The following is a 26,443-nucleotide window of genomic DNA, read 5'->3' on the forward strand; positions in this document are numbered from 1 at the left end:
AATATACAATGGAATAAAGAAAGCATCTTCAACAAATGGTGCTGGCATAATTGGAGACTGGCATGTAGAAGAATGCAGATCGATCCATGTCTATCGCCATGCACAAAACTTAAGTCCAAATGGATCAAAGACCTCAACATAAATCCAGCCACACTGAACCTCTTAGAAGAGAAAGTGGGTGGTACCCTTGAACGAATTGGTACAGGAGACAGCTTCCTGAACATAACACCAGTAGCACAGGCAGTAAGATCAACAATTAATAAATGGGACCTACTGAAACTGAGAAGCTTCTGTAAGGCAAAGGACACAGTCAGCAAGACAAAAAGGCAGCCCACAGAATGGGAAAAAATATTCACTAATCCCACATCTGACAGAGGGTTGATCTCCAAAATTTACAAAGAACTCAAGAAGCAAGTCTCCAAAACACCAAAGGACCCTATTAAAAAGTGGGCTGCAGAACTAAATAGAGAGTTTTCAATAGAGGAGTCCAAAATGGCTGAGAGGCACTTGAGAAAGTGCTCAACATCCTTAGCCATCCAGGAAATGCAAATCAAAACAACTCTCAGATACCATCTCACCCCTGTCAGAATGGCCAAAATCAAAAACACCAATGACAATTTATGCTGGAGAGGATGTGGTGAAAGGGGGACGCTCCTCCATTGCTGGTGGGAGTGCCAACTGGTTCAACCACTTTGGAAATCAGTGTGGAGATTCCTCAGAAAAATGGGAATAAACCTACCACAAGACCCAGCAACTCCACTCTTAGGCATATATCCAAAAGATGCCCATTCATACAACAAAGATGTCTGTTCCACTATGTTCATAGCAGCTTTATTTGTAATTGCCAGAACTTGGAAGCAACCTAAATGTCCCTCACCTGAAGAGTAGATAGAGAAAATGTCGTACATCTACACAATGGAGTACTATTCAGCAGAAAAAAATAATGGAATCATGAGATTCGCAGGCAAATGGATGACACTAGAAGAAACCATCCTGAGTGAGGTAACCCAGTCACAAAAAGAGAAACATGGCATGTACTCTCTCATATATGGATTTTAGACATAGATCTGGGGAGTGCCAGCCTACAATCCTATGGCCAGAGAGTCTGGGAAACAGAAACTTTATTTAGTGGCTGATCGAAGAAGAGGCAGACTCCCTTGGTTAAGTACTGAGCTGAACTCAAGAAAGCCAGTAACAGAGAGGGAGGACTGATGATCAAAGGGATTAAGACTGGGCTGGTTTAACCCCCAGAAACAGCTGACCAGACAAAGGTTAACTCTTGAATCCCAGGCATCAGCCTGGGAAGCCAGCATGGGACTGATCAAGACCCCCTGAATCTGGGTGTCAGTGAAGAGGCCTAGGTAATCTATTGAGCCTTGGGCAGCAGATCAGTACCCATCCCAAGTATACACACGGACTTTGGACTCCCATAGAACAATGTGAGGTGCACTCTCACCCTGAACTCTTGGGGAAGGGTCTAGGCCCTGCCCTATATGAAATGACACACTATGCACATCCCCATGGAGGGCCTCACCCTCCCTGGAGAAATGAGGGGATAACGGGAGGAGGAGGGCACGGGAGGATGGGAGGGAATGGGAGAGGGACCTGGAACTGACTTGTGAAGCAACCTTGTTTCTTATCTAAATTTAAACTGGAAAATAAAATTTAAAAAAAAAGAATATAACTTCTTCTCACCACCACATGGAATCTTCTCAAAAATCAACCACATACTTGGTAACATGTCAAACCACAGCAGCTACAAAACAATTGGCATGACTCCATGCATCTTATCAGACCACCATGCATTAAAATTAGAATTAAAAAACAACAAAACTTGCAGAAACCCTACAAACTCATGGAAATTGAATAATGCATAACTGCATCATTTCTGGGTCAAAGAAGAAATAAAAAAGAAATTATTAAAGACTTCCTAGAATTCAATGAGAATGAAGACACAACTTACCCACAACTATGGGATACTTTGAAAGCAGTGCTATGGGGGAAGTTCATAGCACTAAGTGCCCACATGAAGAAACTGCAGAATAGTTATACAAGAGAATTAACAGCACATCTGAAAGCTCTAGAACACGAAGAAGCAAACTCCCCCAGGAGGAGTAGACACCAGGAAATAATCAAACTGAGGGCTGAAATCAATAAAGTAGAAACTAGGAAAACAATACAAAGAATCAATGCAATGAAGAGTTGGTTCTTTGAGAAAATCAACAAGATAAACCAACCTTTGTCCAAACTAACCAAACCGCAGAGCATGAACATGCAAACTAACAAAATCAGAAATGAAAAGGGGGTCATGACAATGGACTGAGGATATTCAGAGAATCATCAGGTCATACTTTGAAAACCTGTACTCCACAAAATTCGAAACTTTAATGGACATGGATGATTTCCTGGAAAGGTAGCACTTGCCCATATTAAATCAAGAACAGATAAGCAATTTAAATAGACCTATAATCCTTACAGAAATAAAAGCAGTCATTAAAAGTCTCCCAACCAAAAAAAGCCCGGGTCCAGATGGTCTCAGTGCTGAATTCTATGAGAAATTCAAAGAACAGCTTATACCAATTCTTCTCAAAGTATCCCACACAACAGAAGCAGAAGAGTATTTGCCAAAGTTTTTCTACATGGCTTCTATAGCTTTGATCCCCAGGCCACACAAAGACACAACTAAGAAAGAGAACTTCAGACCAATATCCCTCATGAACATTGATGAAAAAATACTCAATAAAATATTGGCAAATCGAGAGGAGGCAGGGAGTCCAGGGAAGCAACTGTTCCTGTGGCAGCATCAGGTAAACAGGCCGGCTTCCCGGACTGTGTTCCAGTGCCTGCAGATCGCCTGGGAACTGCACGGAGCTCCCAATCACAGCAGGAGCCAAGGACCCCAGACTCCAGGTCTTCTCTCCCACCAACGAGACCAGGAAACCAGAGGAACCAGGGAGACTAGGGGCGTAGCGGTTCCGGATCAGGTACAATAGGACCCAGCATAGGGTCCAGGGGACCAGGTAGGAGGCTAAGCGCCCCAGATTCCTGTTCTTCTCCACCCATGGGTCCAGAAGGAGGACAAGGAAGAGAAGAACCACCAGATTATTGGACTTGCCAGCACCAACCAAAAGGGAACTCTGGTCCCCAGACCAGTAAGGGGCTCTTTCTGCACCCACTAGAAGAAGAGATTGGAAAGAGACAATACAAAAACACACTCAGCAACAGAAAAACAAATATGGCACCGCCAGATTCTAGAGACTCCACACCAGCAAGATTCTAACATTCCAATGTGAACGAAGCAGAAGAGAACCACCTTAAAACCACTTTCATGAAAATGATAGTGGCCCTAAAAGAGGATATAGGAAAATCCCTCAAAGAAATGGAAGAAAAAACAAACCAAAAAATGCAAGAAATGGAAGAAAAAACAAACCAGAAAATGCAAGAATTGGAAGAAAAAACAAACCAAAAAAATGCAAGAATTGGAAGAAAAAACAAACCAAAAAAGGCAGGAAATGGAAGAAGAAACGAAGCAAAAATGCAAGAAGTGGAAGAAAAGACAAAGCAAAAAATGCAAGAATTGGAAGAAGAAACATACTAAAAAAGGCAGGAAATGGAAGAAGAAACAAAGCAAAAAATGAAAGAAATGGTAGAAAATTTTGTATAGAAAAACAAAAATTCCAAGATAACCAAAACAACCATGTTTACCAAGGCAACATCTGGAGGCATCACCATCCCTGACTTCAGGCTCTATTACAGAGCTATAGTCCTGAAAACAGCTTGGTATTGGCACACAAATAGACAGGGACACCAATGGAATCTAATTGAAAACCCTGATACTACCCCACACATGTATGAACATCTGATCTTTGACAAAGAAGCTAAAAATATACAATGGAAAACAACAGAAAGCATCTTCAACAAATAGTGCTGGCATAACTGGAGGCTGGCATGTAGAAGAATGCAGATTGATCCATGTTTATTGCCATGCACAAAACTTAAGTCCAAATGGATCAAAGAACCTTGAACGAATTTGTACAGGAGACAGCATCCTGATCATAACACCAGTAGCACAAACAATGATAACAACAATTAATAAATGGGACCTCGTGTAACTTAGAAGCTTCCCTTTCCATCCCCTCCTCCCACGCCTTCCCACCAACCTCGTCAATACCCCCTTATTTCTCCAGCGAGGGTGAGGCTCTCAATAGGGGTGCCCATATTCTTTCATTTTATCCATGGCAGGGCCTAGACCCTCCCCCAAGTGTCGAGGCTGAGAGTGCATCTCTCATTGTTGGATGGACACCCAAAGTCCATTTGCATGCCAGGGTTGAGCACTGATCTACTAGCCAAGGACCAATAGATTTCCTAGGCCTCTTCACTAACATCCATATTCAGGGGGTCTTCATCAGTCCCATGCTGGATTCCTATCCATCAGTCTTGGATTCAAGAGCTAACCATTGTCAGGTCAGCTGTTTCTTGGTATTAAACCAGCCCAGTCTTAACTGTTTTTCTCATTAGTCCTCCCTCTCTGTCACTGGGTTCCTTGAGTTCAGCTCAGTGTTTAGCTGTGGGAGTCTGCCTCTGCTTCCATCAGCCATTGGATGAAGGTTCTGTTTCTCAGACTCTGTGGCCGTGGGATTGTAGGCTGGCACTTCCAAGATCTATGTCTAAAATACATATATGAAAGAGTACATACCATGTTTCTCTTTTTGTGACTGCGTTACCTCACTCAGGATGGTTTCTTCTAGTGCCATCCATTTGGCTGCAAATTTCAGGATTCCATTGTTTTTTTTCTCCTAAATAGTACTCCATTGTGTAAATGTACCACATTTTCTGTATCCACTGTTCGGTTGAGGAGCATCTAGTTTGCTTCCAAGTTCTTGCTATTACAAATAATTCTGCTATGAACATAATGGAACAGGTGTCCTTGTTGTATGAATATGCCTCTTTTGGATATATGCCTAAGAGTGGAATTGCTGGATCTTGTGGTAGGTTGATTCTCATTTTCCTGAGGAATCTCCATACTGATTTCGAAAGTGGCTGTACGAGTTGTCACTCCCACCAGCAGTGGAGGAGTGTTCTCCTTTCTCCACAACCTCTCCAGCACAAACTATCATTAGTCTTTTTGATTTTAGCCATTCTGACAGGAGTAACATGGTATATCATAGTTGTTTAGATTTGAATTTTCCAGATGGCTAGGGATGTTGAGTACTTTCTCAAGTACCTCTTGGCCATTTTAGACTCCTCTATTGATAATTCTCTATAGTTCTGCAGCTCACTTTTTAATTGATCCTTTGGTGTTTTGGAGACTTTCTTCTTGTGTTCTTTGTAAATTTTGATGATCAGTTCTCTGTCAGATGTGGGTTTAATGAATAGTTTTTCCCATTCTGTGGGCTGCCTTTTTGTCTTGCTGACTGTGTCCTTTGCCCTACAGAGGCTTCTCCATTTCAGGAGGTCCCATATATTAATTGTTGGCCTCACTGTCTGTGCTCCTGGTTTTATGTTCCTTATACCTGTTTGATTAAGGGTTCCTCCCACTTTCTCTTCTAAGAGGTTCAGTGTGGCTATATTTATGTTGAGCTCTTTGATCATTTGGACTTAAGTTTTGTGCATGGTGATAGACATGGATCTATCTGCCTTCTTCTACATGACAGCATCCAGCAAAATTCTTCACAGACCTTGAAAGAACAATAATCAATTTTCTATGCAAAAACAAAAACTCAGGATAGCCAAAACAACTTTATTCAACAAAGCAACATCTGGAGGCATCACCATTCCTGACTTAAATTTCTATTATAGAGTTGTAGTCCTGAAAACAGCTTGGTATTGGCACAAAAATAGACAGGTAGACCAATGCAATCGAATTGAACACCCTGGTATTAACCCATACATGTATGAACATCTGATCTTTGACAAAGCTAAAAATATACAACGGAACAAAGAAAGCATCTTAAATGATTCTTTTCTGCACTTAGAGTTGTGTTCCTGATTTGGAAATGTGCACAGACCTTTCCTGTCCTTCTGAACAAAATGTCTTTCCCTGCCATTTCTTTACATTGCAGAACTAGTGAAAACTGTGGCTACATTGGTCTCCAAAGATCACCAGATTTGTGCTCTTAATAAACACTCATTCTCTCCCTAGTATCCTGAAAATAACATGGATAAAGGGGGCTGGCTTATGATCATTTTGTTGCTTTTCTCTTGGAGAACAGAGTGAATCATTTTCAGATGTCAAATATTCTAAACTTTATTTAGTGTTTCCAGGTTTTATAACTATTTAGGAATATATAAATCCACTTTTAATTTAACTTCAATAAGTCTCCTAATTTACTGTTAAGTCTTATTTTAAAGAAAGGTACTTTAGAGTTTGTAACTCAAATATCCTTCCAAATTTTAAAACATGCGTAAAATTAAATTAGAGATATCTATTCTAATATGTTCTCAAATATATTCAGGATATTTGTTGTAAATAAAAGCATATATTTGGGAAAGGAAAGACAACAACATCTTTTTGGAGGTCACTTATTTCTGAGTTTCTTCAAATGAATGAAAATTACGTAACCAGCTCTTTGTCATTTTTACCATCTTTATCTTAATAAATATGACTCGGACAATGCTTTAAAATGTACAAAGTGGTGAGAATGTGTTTCAGTGGTAGAGTACTTGTGCTAGGTTATAAATTCAATTGTCAGTATTAACATAAATGAATAAAAAGGCTACAAGACCAATTATATGTCCATCCTTTCTCATAGTCTGCTGTTATCATTTAATATCATTATCATGCAGAAAACAAGATAGACAGTAATACTGTTTGTAGGAGGAAGCCTGTATGCCGCCATTAACCATGTGACTTACTAGAGGTGCATACAGATGAGGTAAGAGCAGTTTACCACACCGCTAACCACACCCACTTTAGGCATGACTAAAGATGTATACGGATGGACATAAAGACGTATATGTACGTAGGCGGTGAAATCCGTCACTAGCCAGGCCCGCTTTTGGGCATGGCTAGGGGACATTACTGGGGAAGGCATAAAAGACAGCACACAGGAAGTCTTGGTCTCTTTTCCTGGAGTTCAGCTTCCGGTTCGGCAGCGGGGGGAACTACTTGGCTCATCTGGGTTACTTGTTTGGTATCTTGTGAGTAATTTCTACAATAAATACTTAGTTTTACTTTCAGTAAGTGTGTCGCTTATCGTTACAGCGTCATTTGGAGCCTCAACTGTTAGATACTACCAGTATATTATATGCGACTTCCTTGTGTTTACTCTACGATGGTTTCTTTCGAATAGGACCTTTAATCATTAAGCAGTTCTTATTTCCTTCTTCTTAAGATTCTATGTTCTGGCCGGGCGGTGGTGGCCCATGCCTTTAATCCCAGCACTTGGGAGGCAGAGGCAGGCAGATCTCTGTGAGTTCGAGGCCAGGCTGGACCAACAGCCTCCAAAACAATACAGAGAAACCCTGTCTCGAAAAACCAAAAAAAAAAAAAAAAAAAAAAAAAAAAAAAAGATTCTATGATCTGACATTGCTTATCTTTAGTTAAATTTCCCAGGAGTTATTTCATTAGTACTATTCTGTGATTCCATCTATACTTTTTCTTTGTAATCTTGGAACTAAAATCAGGAGTCACCTTCATTATTTAATACTCACATGACATCACTGTGTCATATCCTTTGATTACTAATACAATATCTAAAATTTTCTTTGACTGTCTTTCCTCCTACAAAAAGTATTTTTCAGTTCTAAGATGAATATGAATAATCAGCTTACTCATCATGAATCAACATTGTCTACAGATTTTGTATTGCCTTGTCTTGAATTAATAATAAAATAATCATATTCACATGGAAAGACTGAATTTATCAGTGTGTGCTGTTCAATAGAAAATTTAGGAAGATTAGTATAGACTAATAAATTCTAGTAATATAAACACTTTGTGGAGCACGTAATGTTAATGGTTAACTCAAAGGTAAAATCGTCCTACTCTTCCTGTAAATGTATTAAAAATAAACAATTCAGTCTCATAATGAAAAAAATCTGTGATAATTAATTGCATTGTAAGTATGAATTTAATACTTTTACAGTCTTTTTTGCTTTGAGCATGTTTTGGGTCATAAAGTTATATACAACATAAATTCTGTGTACTTGACTTTATGGTAAACTATAAAAAATTTATTCCATAATTAGTAGCATATAAAATTTTATGTGAATGTTAAAACGTGTTATAAGTAATCATGTTTGACACATACAGATATGAATGATGGAAATGTCTGGTGAACGGCCACTACTATGGTGAAACAAGTGGAAGAATATCTCCATCAATGATTTGTACACATTTTCCTGAGTGTCAATTCATAGGATCACATATTTCCTTTTCCTGTTATCAAGGTAGATTAAATTAATGGATTCACACACAGGTAGTTAAATGGTCTTCATGATGCAAATAAAATGGGTAATTTATAATTACTCATTATACATTGTTCTATTCAGCTTATCACTATTTCTAATTTAATTTTTACCAAAAGATAGCAACTATCCCTAGCCACCATTACTTTAATGAACAAAGGTACTTGTATATATGTACATATAGACAAATGTATGTCTCCTAATTCATCAAACATGTTTCCTTTGGTGGCATATTGAGGTTATACCTGGAAACCAGAACTGATCAAAATGTAAAGAACATGTGACAATGGTTGCCTAGCTAGCCCTTAATGATACATATGCAACCCAAAGCCTAAAACATGTTTCAGAAATATCATACAATAGAACGCAAAAATATCATATGATCCAACATACTTGGTAACCCAATATTAAATTTCTGCTAAAAATGACAGGAAAAACCCTATATCCTATAAATCTCAAAAATATGGCTGCCTAAAGAGGACCTAAATAATGAAGCATCAATAAAAATTATATAAAAGGGGAAATATCACTGGACTTAGGCTAAAAGTTACAGGTGATCATGAACATCTGAGGGAGAACAAGTTTTAACCAGGTAAGAGCTCCTTAACTGGTTATCCAATATTAAAATGCCACTGTTATATGTGTATACATACAAACAATATAAAATAGTCTCTGCAGGTTATTTATATGTATATGTATATACATGGGTATATAGGTATGACAATAAAAATAAAATGGGCCAATGAATACTTGAGTGAGTAAGGAGAGGATGGGGAAATTATGGCAGGAAATAGAAGGAAGTGAAGAAGGGGAAATGCCAAAAATTTATTTTAATTAAAAATATAAAAAGCTGAATAAATTGACTTTAATAACATCTCATCTTGCAATTTACTCTAGCCTGTGTTGCTGATTCTTTTGCCTTCTCTTAGGACTTTTTCTCCTATTGGGTTGCTTTGTCCATCCATGATATGCGTGAGGGATTTTGTATTGTCTTAATGTGTCTTATTTTGTCTTCTTTGGCTCTAGTCTTCTTAAGACATGCTCCATTCTGAAGCGAAACTACAGGGAGTGTGGTTTGGCTTAGAAAAGTGAAGGGAGGGGAAACTGCTGTGATGATATATGAGGGAAGAATCTGCTTTAGATAAAAAGTAGATCATAGAAGTGATGAATATTACAATTTCAAATGTGTTTGTAATGGATTATTACACAAAACTTATCTCATTTTTGATCACCTTAAAATGATATTAATTCAAATGACGATAATCTTTCCTCAGTCATTATATCTTCCAGGTACATGTATAATACATTATAAAATAGTAGCAAAAACACCTCACTCTTGGTTCCTCCTCCACACTCTAGCATCTGCTTGAGGTGAGTATGGGCTCTGCTGAGGCACCAGCTCATGCCAGCCACTTCCTTGGATCTTGCTGGGCATGCTTCTTGAGTACAGTAGTCCTGGCATTGCTGAAAGGACCATCCTGAGTTTGGCCACAACTCACTCTTGTCTCCCCTCTTCCCTCTGCCCTCCACTTGAGTCTAGACCCCATATATCCTCTGGTTGACAGAGGAGAATACCAGTAGTGGCTAGACCATCCAGAGTTGCAGAGAATGAAGCTTGGCTCACATATGCCATGAGGAGAAGAGAGGAGAGTGAGAGACACCACCTGCATTCATTTGAAGATAGAATGGGAAGAAGACAGTATAACAATACACAACAAAAAGACCAATATGATACCACCAGAATCTAGGGACTCCAAATAAGAAACCTGAAAAGCCCAATGCAGATGAAGCAGAAAGCAAGGACCTTAAAATAATTTTATGAAGATGATAAAAACTTTTAAAGGAAATCAACAAATTTCCTTAACAAAATAGAAAAAAGCAAGCAAAAAGAGTACATGAAATGGAGGAAAAGACAAACTAAAAAATTCAAGAAATAATCAAATCTCTTAAAGAATCAAAAGAAAGCCAAGAAAAAACACCAAACAAGTGAAGGAAGCAATTCAAACAGTTCAAGGCCTGAAAGCTGAAATAGAATTAATAAAGAAAGCAGAGAGTGAGGGGATGCTGGAAACACAAAAGTTGGGTAAATGTTTAGGAATTAAAGATGTAAATATAATCAATAGAAAACAAGAGATGGAAGAAAGAATCTTAGGCATTGAAGTCTCACTAGGGGATATATAGCCATCAACCAAAGAAAATCTCAAGTCCAACAAACCCCTAACACAAACTATCTGTGAAAAGGCCAAACCTAGGAATAATAGGTATAAAAGAAGGTGAAGAAATACAGCTCTAAGGTACACAAAACGTATTCAAGGAAATCATAAAAAAAAATTTCCCAAACTAAAGGATATGCCCATGAAAGTACAAGAAGCTTACAGAACACCAATTAAACTGGGCCACAAAAAGTAGTCCCCTCACCACATAATAATCAAAATAACACACTTACAGAATAAAGAAAAATATTAAGAGCAGTGAAGGAATAAGGCCAAGTACCATGTAAAGACAAACCTATCAGAATTGCACCCTACTTTTCAATTGGAAATTTTGAAAGCCAGAAGGTCCTGAACAGATGTTCTACAAATGTTAAAGGATCATGAATACCAGCCCAAACTACTATACCCAGCCAAGTTTTCAGTTACAATAGATGGGGAAAACAAGATATTCCATGACAAAACCAGTTTTAATCAATAAAAATCCAGCCCTACAGAAAATACTGGAAGGAAAACTCCAACCCCAACAAAGACAACTACACTAATGAAAACATAGGCAATAGATAATTCCACTTTATGAAACACCAAAAGAAAAAAAGAGGTGGGCATCCACACACAATAACGCCACCACGTACAAATCCAAAACAAACAAGAATCAACAATCAAGGGTCATTAATATCACTCAATCTCAATGGTCTTAACTTACCTATAAAAAGACACAGAATAACAGAATGGATATGAAGAGAGAATCCATCCTACTGCTGCATACAGGAAACACATCCCAATGTCAAAGACAGATGCTAAGTCAGTGTAAAGGATTCGGGAAAGATTTACAATCAAATGGTTGCAATAAACAAGGTGTAGGAATCCAAATATCTAACATGTTATATTTCAAACTAAAATCAATCAAAAGAGATGAAGAATGGCATTTCATATTAACCACAAAAAAGTCCATCATGATAAAGTCTCAATTCTGAACATCTATTCCCCAAATACGAAGGCAACGATATTTGTAAAAGAAACATTACTAAAGCTCAAATCACACATAAAACCTCACTCACTTAAGTGGGAGACTTCACCACACGACTCTCACCACTAGACAGGACCACCAGACAGAAGCTTAAAGAAACAAAGGAACTAAGAGAAGTGAAGAACCAATTAGGATTAACAGACATCTATACAATATTCCATCCAAACACAAAAGTATATACATTCTTCTCAGCTCCACATGGAAACTTCTCTAAAATTGAACAAGTACTAGGCAACATAGCATACCTCAACAGATACAAACAAATTCGAATAATTCCCTGTATCCTATTGAATCACCATAGTTTAAAGTTAGAATTCAACAGCAACACAGATTGCAGACACCCTACAAACACAATAAAATTGAACAATATTCAATTGTACCATCACTGGGTCTAGGAAGAAATAAAACAAGAAATTAAAGTCCTCCTAGAAATGAACAAGAATGATGATACACATATCCAAACTTATGGGTCACTTTGAAAGCAGTAGTAAGAGGAAAGTTCATAGCACTAAGTGTCCACATGAGGAAATTGGAGAATAGTTACATTCGAGAATTAACAGCACAACTGAAAGCTCTAGAACAAAAAGAAGCAAACTTACCTTAGAGGAGGTGAGTGCTGAAATCAATAAAGTAGATACTAGGAAAACAATACAAAGAATTAGTTAAACAAAGAGTTGGATCTTCATAAAAATAAACAAGATAGACAAACCTTTTTCCAAACTAACCAAAAGACAGAGAGAGAACATGCTAATTAAAAAAAACAGAAATGAATAGGTTGACATAACAATATACACTGAGGAAATCCAGAGAATCATCAAGTCATTCTTGAAAACCTATACTCCACAAAATTCAAAAATCTAAAGAAAACTGACAATTTTCTGGATAGATATCACTTGCCAAAATTAAACCAAGAACAGTCAAGCAATTTAAATAGACCTATAAATTCTAATGAAAAAGAACAGATTCAATGCAATCACCATCCACATTCCACAATTCTTCACAGACCTGGAAAGAAGACTCAATTTTATATGGAAAAACAAAAGACCTGTACTGTAGCCAAAACAACCCTGTACTATGAAGCAACTTCTGGAGGCATCACTATCCCTGACTTCAAACTATGGTAGAGCCACAATCATGAAAAAAGCTTTATATTAGCAAAAACATAGACAGGTTGACCAATGGAATTGAATTGAAAATCCTGATATTAACCCATACACCTGTTCTTGACAAAAAAGCTAAATTTATACAATGGAAAAAAGAAAGTATCTTCAACAAATTTTTCTGGCATAACTGGATATTGGCATGACTGCAGATAGATCTATGTCTATTGCCATGCACAAAACTTAAGTCCAAATGGATCAAAGACTTCAACTTAAATCCATCCACATCCTATTAGAAAAAATGTGGAAGGTACCCTTGAATAAACTGGTATAGGAAACTACTTCCTGAAAATAAACACAAGTAGCACAGACACTGAGATAGACAATTAGTAAATGGGAACTCTTGAAACTGAGAAGCTTCTATAAGGCAAAGCACACAGTCAGCAAGAAAAAAAACGGCAGTCCACAGAAAAGGAAAGTATCTTCATTAATCCCACATCTGACAGAGGGCTGATTTCCAAAATACACAAAGAACTCAAGAAACTAGTCACCAAAAACCAAATAATGCAATTAAAAAGCAGGGACAGAACAAATAGAGAATTTTCAATAGAGGAATCTAAAATGACTGAAAGATATTTAAGAAAGTGCTCAACATCCTTAGTCATCAGGAAAATACAACTCAAAACAACTCTGAGATACAATATTACTCCTGTCAGAATGGCTAAATTCAAAAACAGCAATGACAGTTTATGCTGGAGAGGATGTGGAGAAGGAGGAACACTACTCCATTGTTGGGCGTGCAAATTTGCATGACCACTTTGGAAATCAATATTTAGGTTTCTTAGGAAAAACGGATTCAGTCTACCTCAAGATCCAACAATTCCTCTCTTAGGCATATACCCAAAGAATGCTTTTTCATACATCAAGGACATTTGTTCAGCTGTGTTCATAGCAGCATTGTTTCTAATATTCAGAAGCTGTAGGCATGCTAGATGCCTCTCAACTGAACTATGGATGGAGATTATGTGGTACATTTACACAATGTAGTATTATTCAACAGAAAAAAAATGAAATCTTGAAATGTGCAGGCAAATGTGTGGAACTGGAAGAAAACTTCCTCAGTGAGGTAACCCAAGCAGTGAAGACAAGCAGTGTATGTACTGACTCATATATGATATTAGACATAGAGCAAAGAACTCAGAACCTACAATCCACATCACTAGGAAGCAAGGAGACCCCAAGAGAAGATCACATAATCACCCGAAGAAGGGAAGGAGAACGAGAACCCTTGAGCAAATTGGGAGTACGGAAGGTGGGGGAGAAGATTTAGTTAAGAAGGGAAGATGGGGAGAAGGGGAGGGGGGAGGAGCACATAAGGACTGAGACAGGGGAGGAATAGGAGAGTATAAGAAAGGAGATGCCTTGATAGTGGGAGCCAGTGTAGGTATGTGGAGAGGTCTGGCACAGGAGAAATGTTAGGGGATCCACATGGATGACCCCAACTAAGAATCTAGGCAGTGGTGGAGAGGCTGCCTTTGATGCTCCTCCCCTATAATGAGATTGATGACTACCTTGGTTGCCATTCCTAGAGCATTCATCCAGTAGCTAGCTGGCTGAGGTAGAAACAGGCACCCACAACTAAACACTGAGGCATATTCCTGGAATTCAATTCTGGAGAGAGAGGAGAGATGAACAAAGGAGCCAAGACTATGCTGGAGAAAGCTGTAGAAACAGTTGACCTGAACTCATGAGAGTAGTAAAGCTGGGAAACCAGCCTTAGACCAAACCAAGCCCTCTGAATGTGGGTGGTATCTAGGAGGCCAGGGAAGTCTATGGAACCTCTGACAATGGAGTTAGTGTTTATTCCTAGAGCACAAATAGATTTGAGATTCTATTCCCTATGAAGGGATACTATTGCAGGTCAGATAGGGGAAGGAAGGCCTGCCTCCCCCCAAATGCTGTGATGGACTTTAATGGTCCCCCTAGGAGTGCCTCACTATACCTAGAGAGTAGGTGTGGGGTGGGGGTGGGAGTTTTATGGGGAGAATGGGTGGATGGGAGGGCAATGAAATGGGAGGATTGTTATGTAAATAAGAGTGCTTTTAAAATTATATATAAATATATATAGAGAGAGATAATTTTAAAAAGTAGTAGCATTATATTTCATATTTTAGAACTTCATCTGTAAATTCCACCTTGTTTTTAGAAATATCACTACAGAAAAAATCATCTCATAGGTATAATTCTTGGTTTTAAAAACATAAATTGCTATGAATTTTTTGCATAATTTAAAAAAATCTGTTTCTGAATATGACAAATCCAAAGACAGGAATATTTATTGTTGGGGGAAGTCCTGTGCATTTGTCAATAAAGTACTGTTGAGCCAATAGGAAACCTAGATAGGAGGGACTAGGAGTCCAGGAGGACTCTGGGAAGGAGAAACACGAGGAGTTGACATGTAACCGCCATGGGGTAGGAAGCCCGGAACTATTCTCCAGTAAGAGACATACTTAGATTAACAATTATGGGGTAATTACTTAAAGCAGAGCTAGCCAGTAAGAGACAAGCAAGGCCAACAGCTTCATAAGTAATACAGCGTCTTGTGTGTTATTTGGGGACTACAATGCAGCAGAGCCCAGGCGACTGGCGGGTGATAAACCAAAGCAGCTAGCAAAGAAAAAACTTCTCTAACAGAATGGTTGTCAGAAGCGGGATTGAATTTCCACACAAAACAACAAAAGCTTTAAAGGAATTTTAGAAACAGAAGAACGGAGAGAAGCACAGATTTTGGTAGCAGCATTTTTTCAGGTGTGCTCTGTTTTGCTAGCCACAAGCCGAGATTCACGTGGCTCGCTTACCGGGGTCTTCCTGACTCGGCATAAAAAGAAAAAAAAACAGCAAGGTTGTTTTAAGAGACTCTGCTAACGATTGAAAAGTGTGTACATACAGCTGGAAGTGGCAGCTTTTGCTGGATGTCAGCATGGACTGAGGCGGTAAGCTGGAATCATGCTTCTACATGCCATCTTGGAGAAGGCAGTTTAAACTGCCACAGTTTTACAGATAAGACACGTGGCCAGAAAAACGTAAAGATTTACAGTAAAGTCAGACTTGCATGAACAAAACCTCTAAAGGTTTACATTGTGTTTAAAAATATATGTGAGATTGAGAGAGAAAATGAAACGGCAAAGTGGTAAATAAATACAAAAGCCGACGTTGTGGTGGCACACGCCGGTAGGATCTACTCCAGAGGCAGAGGCAGGCGGATTTCCAAAGAGAAATCCTGTCTCAAAGAAAAATTAATAAAAGTAAAATAAAGTAATAGATAAATAAATAAGCCATGTAAAGATGGAAAATACACAGGGAGTCTGGATACTGTATGCTATTGTGTTTTCCAGTTTTTTCATTGCTAAGGAAGGAACAAATGCTAAAGTACACTTGATTATAAATGCTGCTAAATTATTTCAACCTATATCTTTTAAAAATGCCTTGACTTCAAAATTTAAGTATAAGGATATGTTACTCGGAAAAGGAGTTTTAGTTTATGTTTCCACAGAAAATGAAAAGCTGAGGATTCCTTCCAGGCTTCTGTGGTTTGATGAACCAAGCCCCCCGGAAGCAGTGGACCAGATGTTCCAACAACTGAAACAGCTAAGATGATGCAGCTTTACAGACCATGAAAATAAGGACTTATACAGGTTTCTGAGTTTTGTCATGATCCCCATGGTATGAACAGCACCCCCTTCCAGCACGAAGCAGTTTGGAATGAACGACGTCCCAATTCCCATCTTGTTTATAAATCTTTGTTTTCATTTAAATGGGGTTGTTTATAATTGGCTAATGATCACAGCCGATCTCTTTTTAATGGTAAAAATGGGAATTATGGTATGGGTATGGTTTTTCATTTATTGATACAAATTCAAGGTCAATTTTGTGACATGTATACTTCTCCTCTTGATTAAGTATTGTGTGTATACTGATCTTTTAAAATGTAATGCATAATTAAATACAGACTATAGATAGTTACTTATAAGAGTCAGATCTTATAGTTAGGTAAGTTAGGTTTTCTAGATATATAGAGATGTATTTGAGATAGATATAAAGTTCAAACCTTTCAAAGGCCTTCAGAAAATGGCATTTAAAATGGTTTAGGGTTTTTCTTGACAATGAGAAATGCCTGTTCCTGGCAGCACTAATTACGTCTGAGAGGAAAATGGGCATCGAAGAAACTCGTTATGGAGTTTGCTTTCAACATGGCAAGATTAGCATTTTCGGCAAGAAACTGCTCTTGCCTAGACTGACTGTTGCTGTATAAACTGGACATGCAGTACCCACAGAAATGTGACTGCTAAACTCAGTCTTACAGGGTTCCTGCTTCATGGAAGTGTCTACCAGACTTTCTACAGGACAGATAAATCACTGACAGACTGCCAATGCAGATGGACAGTTTGAAATTTCCTGCTTTGCTGAGAAATCTTCTGGACACATTGTTGCCTATGGGCTGAAGATGGATGCCCCAATGTTACAGAGGAACTTCGGGTGACTTTCCAGGCAGTAAGATGTCTCTGTCAATCCTAGTGTTTATATATTATCCTTCTGTGGTCTTTGATGGAGTTGAAGATAGATAGTTATAATTATAGTTTTCCTTAGTTATGATAAAAGATAAGCTACATAAAGAACTTTGGACTCACAAGGATGGGATGGATGATATTTTCTTTAAATCTTGCTAAAATATTGTAACATGTTCTTATTTGATAACTGTTCTGTTATACACAATTTGACTGTGTTAAAGTTAAGACCTTTCTTTTTGTTTAAACAGAAAAGAGGCGATGTTGGGGGAAGTCCTGTGCATTTGTCAATAAAGTACTGTTGAGCCAATAGGAAACCTAGATAGGAGGGACTAGGAGTCCAGGAGGACTCTGGGAAGGAGAAACACGAGGAGTTGACATGTAACCGCCATGGGGTAGGAAGCCCGGAACTATTCTCCAGTAAGAGACATACTTAGATTAACAATTATGGGGTAATTACTTAAAGCAGAGCTAGCCAGTAAGAGACAAGCAAGGCCAACAGCTTCATAATTAATACAACGTCTTGTGTGTTATTTGGGGACTACAATGCAGCAGAGCCCAGGCGACTGGCGGGTGATAAACCAAAGCGGCTAGCAAGGAAAGCTTCTCTTAACAATTTATGAATGATGACTTAGTAATGTGAGAAGCATAGACATTCGAGTACCATAAGAGCGTGATCTCAGGAAAGCTTTTGGGTCAGAAACTGCTCAAATCTGAATTCTAAATCCTATGTCAGAAGTCATGTTGTCCATAGTAGGTAGGGACTTATTTTCAACTTCTAAGAGGCAACCAAGGGCAACAACAGTACCCCTCACATTTTGAAGATTTACTTAATTTACCTAACAACTTGATAGGAGGTTTTTCAGTCTGTTAATGGGATTTTTCTTATATAGTCAGGGCTTCTGGGGGAAGCATTAGCACTCCATGTTGCATTACCTCAATTTAATTATGCATAAGTTACAATTGTATTTATTGTTATTTTGACTTTATTTTATTATTGATTCGTAAATGATTTGCTAAATCCGTATTTCTGGGCCAATAAAGCTTCATTAATTTATTTTCCTCATCATTTAAGAGTGTTTTGAGCGATACCTATATAATGAGCAGAAATCTGATAAATATGTCATTTCCTTTTAAAATTTTACCATGGACATGTATTCATTGTAACAATATGCACATTGGTCACTATGATCACAAGGTAGCTCATTTTCGTCTTCTACTACAGACTTTAATTAATATGAGTCCTTACTCAAGCTACAGTATTTTCACTGCAGCTGTCCTTCATAACACTGTGCTTACATGAATACAGTTCTGGAATTAATGCTTTTTCAGTAGAAATAATAAAATATTACCAGTAACAGCAGATATTTTAAAGAACCTTGCGTAAGGCTTCACCTCTTCTAATATTTCAGTGCCAGGTCAGTGATAATTGGAGTAGTAAACTCTACCTTTAAAGAATGATATCCAGTCTCACAATACAAATTTATGTTCTCCATTAAATCAGAGAGGTACATCAAACAGTTGCTACACAGGGCATATTAATTTCCAGTTAATTTTGCTGGGATGCTGAGTACCCTGTTTGTATAATTTCTTCCATAAGGGGAAGGCACACCAGCAGTACTGAACCTACTAGAAGTTCTGTATTTAAAGGGAAACAACTACCTTTTCCTGGCTCATACATCTTGAACTATCTACTTCTGAGTGATCATCTCTGGATTTAAAAACAATTTTAAAAAGCCTGCCAACATGTTTTAGAGCTGAGGAGCCTGTCTCACATGTTGTATGGATTGTGTTTTTTCATAAAAACATTGTGTTAACAGTCATTTAAGATACACATTCACATAGTTCCAGTTGGTTTATTTTACATTATTACCACCCTATCTTTTGCGACTTTTCCAGAATGCACTAAAAATTCACTGAATCAAAGTTTCTGATATTAAGAATATGATGGTAGTAAAATTGAGTTCAGAGGTTGAATAGTGGTGGCTCCAAATCTGATCAAAATTTTGCATGATAATTATGAATGCACCAGGGAAGGATATGAGGCAGACAATCTAGGGAAAAATTTGCCCTTTATGTAAAAAGGTCTTCTCCAAAGATGAATCCATGATATTACTTCATATGTTTAGTGACATTTTATATTGTTAACACAACAGACAGTGGGGAATAGAAGACATAATGAGAACAAGGCACTCTAAATTAACCAAGTAAAGCTTATATGAAGTCATAGACACTGAAGCAGTATGCACAGGACCTGCATGGGTCTGGACCAAATTTTTTGCATTCATATAAGGCTTTCTTTTTAGTGTTTTTATGGGACACATGAGCACAAGAACAAGCAAGTATCAGATTCTTGTGCCTTGTCACTTGGCATCTTTTCCTTCTGTTATTAGACTTACCCAGCTTAGAAGCAATGTTGTATGTTTTACATTTTTATACTTTATTTTATATCTTAATTTTTTTATTCTTCCAACTGACATATTCCTTCTCATAAGACATTCTGGGTATATGGAAATTAATAATATTAATGATGAAAAATATTTTGAAATCAAATTGCCAATCATGTGTAACTGTGTATAGAAGAAGTATTAGGAGCAATAAAGCAATATTATAAACTAATATGCAAGCTATCCAGCATTATCTAACCTAGTAAACTCAGAGATTAGTACAATATTTCTATCTGTAACTAGAGTTCTAGTTTTTCAGTGAAAGAATGTCTTATAGAGTAGTCTATAGCAATTTTTATCTTCTACCTCTGATGTATACATGAGCCTGAAATTCTTAATATGTATCAAAAATTATAGCAATTCAGTTTAGAGTCAGTAGTCAGTAGCATTACCTTATGTTGATCATAGCAACATAACTTTTGCAATACTTAATATTTTCTTCACATATAATAATTACTTTTTTAGAAACAGTAATTTCTTACCAACTTGAGAAAAATCAGCTACTTTTTACATGTGGAAATCCAAACATGCCTCATACTTTTATAGGAAAGATTTGCTTTTGTACAAGGCTTGAATATTAACCTGTCAGTGACTTGTATATATCGGTGACAGTTCTGAAAGTAAGGTTGCAGTGAATGAAATGAATGTAGCCTATTAGTAAATTAATGTCACATGATCTGAGGGATGGAGACATCAATAAGATATTAAAACAGAAATTGTAATTACACTACCATTAATTGCTGGAGAACTATAAAATTTACAGTCATTCGTAATTATGGAAATAGTAAACCTCATTTGGCGGTGCATGTGATAGTCTAAATGAGCCTGTATGTGTGTGTGTACTCCCTGTGGTATCATTAATAGATAACAGTAAAAGAAGTTTGAGAAACTTCCACAATTGGTAACGTGGTAAGTTTATTTCAATACCTAGACTATTAGGATGGTAAGAATTCTCCAAATATTTTCTTTAGGTACTTCTGTATTCTTCTGTAGCTTTGATGGGAATTTTTGCTTTTCAAAATGTTTTATCTTTATCATCTTACAATTTCTTTGACATATTCTATTCCTATCCATGGATATAACATGACTTTTGAATTAGTGCTGTTCATAATTAATATGCTATGATTTTGCATTTTTAATTCTAAGGTGTGTATATCTATTTGTTCATGTCTCTTCAACAGTGACATGGCATGATACTAGTTTAGTGTTGCCATAAACCTGAGGTAATAAGATTTTGGTATCATTACCTGAGAAAAGATAAAAACATGTATATATCAATATAAAACATATTAAACATTATCCATTAAGTTTATGTATATACATGCAATGTCTTCATTTTTTGACAAAATTATTTTCTGTTAAATAAACAAAATAGGAATGTTCAAAGGATACTTTAATGAAATTTTATGTGATTCTCATGCTGATATGAATGTGGTTTCAGTTAGGGAGTTTCAATCTCCCCTCAGCCTTTATAAAATAAGCAACATTGGAGATTTCTTGATAGCATCACATATTCCAACAATGCTGTCCCCAACCTTCACAAGCTTACCAAGGTATCTTGGTGAATTCTAATTTGAATAATTGAATTCTGCCTGCATATCTGACTGCTTCCATTTCCTTCCATTGTAATCTTCTTATTTCCTCTGTTGAATTGATGGCTGCTCCAGCCAGAGCCACTAAGGCTGTGTAAGAGCACAGGAAATTATTTCCTGTACTCTTGTTACATGTGTGCCACCCTAGTCTCCAGCTCCCTTTTCAATTGAAACTTTCACATTCCTCGATTTCAGTTTGTAAGGTAAAATAAACTCAAAAATGTTTTCCTCATAATTTTTAGATTAAAATAAGTAATTAAAACAACAGGATCACACATAATCATAAACACATACAATAAACATATATTGTAAACACACACATACACACACATATATAGCAGGTAACTCTTTTTAAGTTATGGCAGCAGAGACAATGATCAAGGTCACAGAAATTAAGCATACATATAAAACACAAGATGTTATGTTATATAAATTCTAGACACATGCACACACATTAAATGTGAGAATGAGAAAAGACATAAATTACAGATATCATCTGAGGTAAAGTAAATATACAAAATAATTTTGCTATTATTTCATGTGCATATCTAGCTGACTGAGTTTTTTCTATATAATTTACACTGCCCTTATACAGTTTTTTATAATTGCATTAATGATTTTGTCTTTTAAACACTAAATGTGAGATATTTTTCCTGCCTAATTGCAGATTAAAAAGTACTTTTTCCAAAATATCTATTAAAGAATTAAAAATGAGATTCTATAGCCATTGTTAAGAAAGGTATATGTATATTGAATAATTATTATGATATTAGCATTATATAAGAAACGAATATATGTTAGTACATACCATATATAAGTATAGTTTTTTAATCCTATAGCTGTATCTAATTATTTAGTTAGTATGCAAGTTGATATATTCTGCCCAAAGTTTAAATGAAACAAGACAATAAATTTCGCAAGCCACCACCATATATAACAATGTCACCAGACAAATAAATATGGAGCCACTAATGTTTAGGCTCACAATCAATATTAAGAAATGTAATCCAAATGCTTGGTATATTAGATGAAACTTGAGGTTCTTCTTATAGCAGAGTTCTGAATCATTGCTCAGGCTCCATACCCAAGAATCAAGTATTGAGGTGGAATGAGCACAAGCTTCGAGACATCATCCTCTCCTGTAAAGTGGGATGATCACGAGTTTATGGTAAAGTGTCATTTGATATTTGATGGTTCTTATTCACAGACAGTTGGCTCTTCTAATATTAATGTGGTTACAGGACAACAAATAACTTTATTCCACAAATTTGCAATTTTATTTAGAAATAATGCACATTTTTATGCTGGTAGTTAATATTTATTTAGCTCTTTCCAATGTAATGAACAAGGTACTAAGAAAAGGAATAAGGCATCTTTCATCCCTCTTTTGTAAGTATTTTGAGGACCAACCAAAAAAGGCACCTTCATTCTCTTACATTTGAATCATTTGATAATTTGACACTTATATGGTATATTTTTAGTTATTTGTATGATTTACTAATAGTTTTAAAATTTTAAATATCAATGATTTTAAAATAAAAGTGATTGGACTGTAGAGACAGCTCAGCTTCTACAAGCCAGTACTTGCTGTTCTCCTAGAGGACCACAGTTCACTTGACTTCAACTCGGGAGATTCTATTGCCTTTTCTAGTTTTCCATAGATACAGAAATATCAAACTCACACTCACACACACACACACACACACACACAGAGAGAGAGAGAGAGAGAGAGAGAGAGAGAGAGAGAGTCGTGCATGCACACAGAAAAAGATAGAGGTGAAATGATGCTTAAAATAATTGTTTTCATTTACTTTTAGGCTTGACTTGCCAATATTTTCCATTTTAATGTAAAAATCTTCAAGAAATAATTTTTGTTTACATAATATACAGGTTGTCCAGAAATATTTACTATTTTTCTGAGAATTTAGAATTTAGAAGCAACGTTTCAAATTCTGACACAATGGGTGTATGAATGTCATTTATAAAGCATAAAAGACACATAAATTTCCATAGATTTTCTTTTATGTGGTATAACAGAAAAGTAATGAGTTGAAATGAAGTTTTCTTTTTGCAAATGAAATGGTTTTAAGTAGACGCCTATTCATGAAAAACTTTAAGTAACTTCAGTGAAACATTTTGTGATATTCTCAGATTAATATGTATAACAAATTAAATCAGATAAATGAAAATGAGAAATTATATTAGAAGCCCACCATCATACAAGTAGATGGATTTTCACATAGCTAAGTTTGAAATGAAGATCTTAAATTAAATATAAAATCATTCAGGTGTCCAGTTTATTTAAAACATTGACAATGCTGAAAGTAATTGCTATCCTTTTCTGGCTTTATGTTGTACTTACTGATTTATGATTACTAAAATACTCTGTATTCACTGCAACTTACTTATTTGTTCATATTTATATTAATATAACAGGTGAAATATTCCCCAAAGGAAACATTTCAGTGAGTTTCTGTTGTGAAACAATCTTGGATCTATTAAGTACAAGACCTTCACTCTGTCCAGTATACACTTGACTAAAAGTCTGTGATAATTTTCATTGTCGTTGGTATGAGGGAGCTTGTTCCTTTTTTCACTTTTTAAAAATTAGAAACAATCTTATTTTACATATCAATCCCAGTTCCCTATCCCTCTCATACTGCCTGCTTCCCAGGGAGGGGGATGCCTTCCATGGGGGATCATCAAAGTCTGTCACATTATTTAGGGCAGGGTCTAGGCCATCACCTGTGTCTAGGCTGAGAGAGTATCCCACCTCGGGAAATTGGATCCAAAGTCCATTTGTACACAAGGGATGAATACTGTTCCATTACTACAGACCCAATATACTTACCAGGTCTCCCAACTGACAAAAACTTTAAGGTGGCCCGGGTAGATCCTATGCTAGTTTCCCAGCTGTCAGTTTGGGTCCATGAACTCCCCCTTGTTCAGTTCATCTGTTTCTGTGAGTCTCCCCAGCCTGATCGTGACCCTTTTGTTCATCACTTCTCCCTCTCTGCAACTGAATTACAGGAACTTGGCTCAGTGCTTAGGCTGTGGGTCTCTGCTTCGGCTTCCATCAGCAACTGGATGAAGGCTCTAGGATGGCATATAAATTAGTCAATAATCTCACTGGGAAAGGCATTTAAGGTAGCCTCTCCCCTAATACTTAGATTCTTAGTAGAGGTCCTCCTTGTGGAACTTTGGGCATGTTCCAAGTTTCAGTTTTCTCTTTTAACCTACAAAGGCTCCCTCTATTATGGTATCTCTTTCCTTGCTCTCCTTTATTCTTTCCCTTACTCAGTCTTCCTGATCCTTCAAGTTATCCTCCTGCATCCTCTTCTCCCCTTCTATATCTCCTAACTCCTTCTCCCCTCCCCCAAACTCCCAATTTCCTCAGGAGATCATGTACCTTTCACTTCTCCAGGGAATCATGTATGTCATTCTTAGGGTCCTATTTGTTCCTAGCTTCTCTGGAGGTGTGTTGTAGGCTGGTAATCCTTTGCTCAATGTCTAATATCTATATATGAGTGGCTACATACAATGTTTGTCTTTTTCAGGATGGTTTCTTTTAGTGCCATCCATTTGCCTGTGAATTCAAGATCACATGTTTTTCCATTGAGTAAATGTACCACGTTTCCTTTATCCATTCTTCAGTTGAGGGGCATCTAGGTTGCTTCCAGGTTCTGGCTATTACAAATAATGCAGCTATGAACATAGTCGAACAGATGTCCTTGTTGTATGAATGTGCATCATTTGGGTATATGTCTAAGAGTGAAATTGCTGTATCTTGTGGACGACGATTCCCATTTTCCCAAGATTGAATCTCAGACTTTGAATGTACACTAGGAGAAAAAGATTCATTGACCAAAGAGAGGGCTTGTATTTATTCTTGAATTTTTACAAACATGGTTATGGGATATAAATTTAACAATATTGGAAAAACATCACCTGGGTTTTTAATTCTGTGATATCACAAACACTTTTGGATATGGATTATAAAAGATAACAGTCAATATTTAGGTTTGTATGTATGTTTGGCAAGTAAATGCAGTTTTTTTAAGTGGGATAACCTACCTTGGCACATTATCTGAAATAATATATAAATAAAAACACTGACAGACCTATATTCTGTGCAACCCAAAGTGATTAGATACTTTATTTGTTATATATTATGTTTATAATTTTAGCTAAAAGGAAATCATTACTATTAAAAGTTATATCTTTTTAAAAATTCTTCCTAGTATTACCATTCAAGGTGCATAAGTCTTTACTAAGGGTTTCTATAATAAAGGATGGTGAAAATGTAAGATGGCATTTCTGGGAGGGAAGCAAAGACTGTGTTGACCTTTGCTAAAAGACATGTAAGCATAAGAAATTTTCTCATTTCTACCAAATAATGTGAGCTTAATTCATGTGAGGAAGACTGAACTGTATATCTATCTGAATCTCATTTACTCCTGAGTATGTAACAAAAGCAAAATTGGTTATTTAAAGTGTGAAAACGTTATTTCATGGACATTACATTTTATTGAGAAGACAGAACAAAATTCCAGATTATTCTGGTATTATTCGTACATATTTATAATTAAAATCTTAGTTCATTAAGATAATTCTCTCATGGTCATTCACCAATTTGAAATTTTCCAGTTAAGGGGAATTATTTAAAATTTAATTTAGTATAACAGATATCTGCTTATTAGAAAATACTTTGTCATTCATATATGTAAATCCTTCTCTCTATAATTTTTTATCAGAAACTTTAGTTATAAGAGATTTAATTCATTCCTCCTAATAGGTTTTTAAAAAATAATGGATTATCTTATAAATGTTCCTGTACATGTATTTGCATATACATTCCTAAACATAACCTTCTCAGCGTGTATAATGTTACCTTTATTATAGTTTTCAAGGTGACAATTTGGTAGTTTATAACTAATTCATATATGCATCCCTGGCAAGGCTATGTCTCTTACTTTTAATGTCATTATTATCAATTCCAAATTATTATATAGATGTATATATAAACACATACATACACGTATTTTCAAATTTAAACTGCACTTCAATTAAAATTATATAACATTCACCAG

The sequence above is a fragment of the Mesocricetus auratus genome, unplaced genomic scaffold (genome assembly GCF_017639785.1).
Source record: "Mesocricetus auratus isolate SY011 unplaced genomic scaffold, BCM_Maur_2.0 Super-Scaffold_100676, whole genome shotgun sequence".
NCBI lineage: Eukaryota > Metazoa > Chordata > Mammalia > Rodentia > Cricetidae > Mesocricetus > Mesocricetus auratus.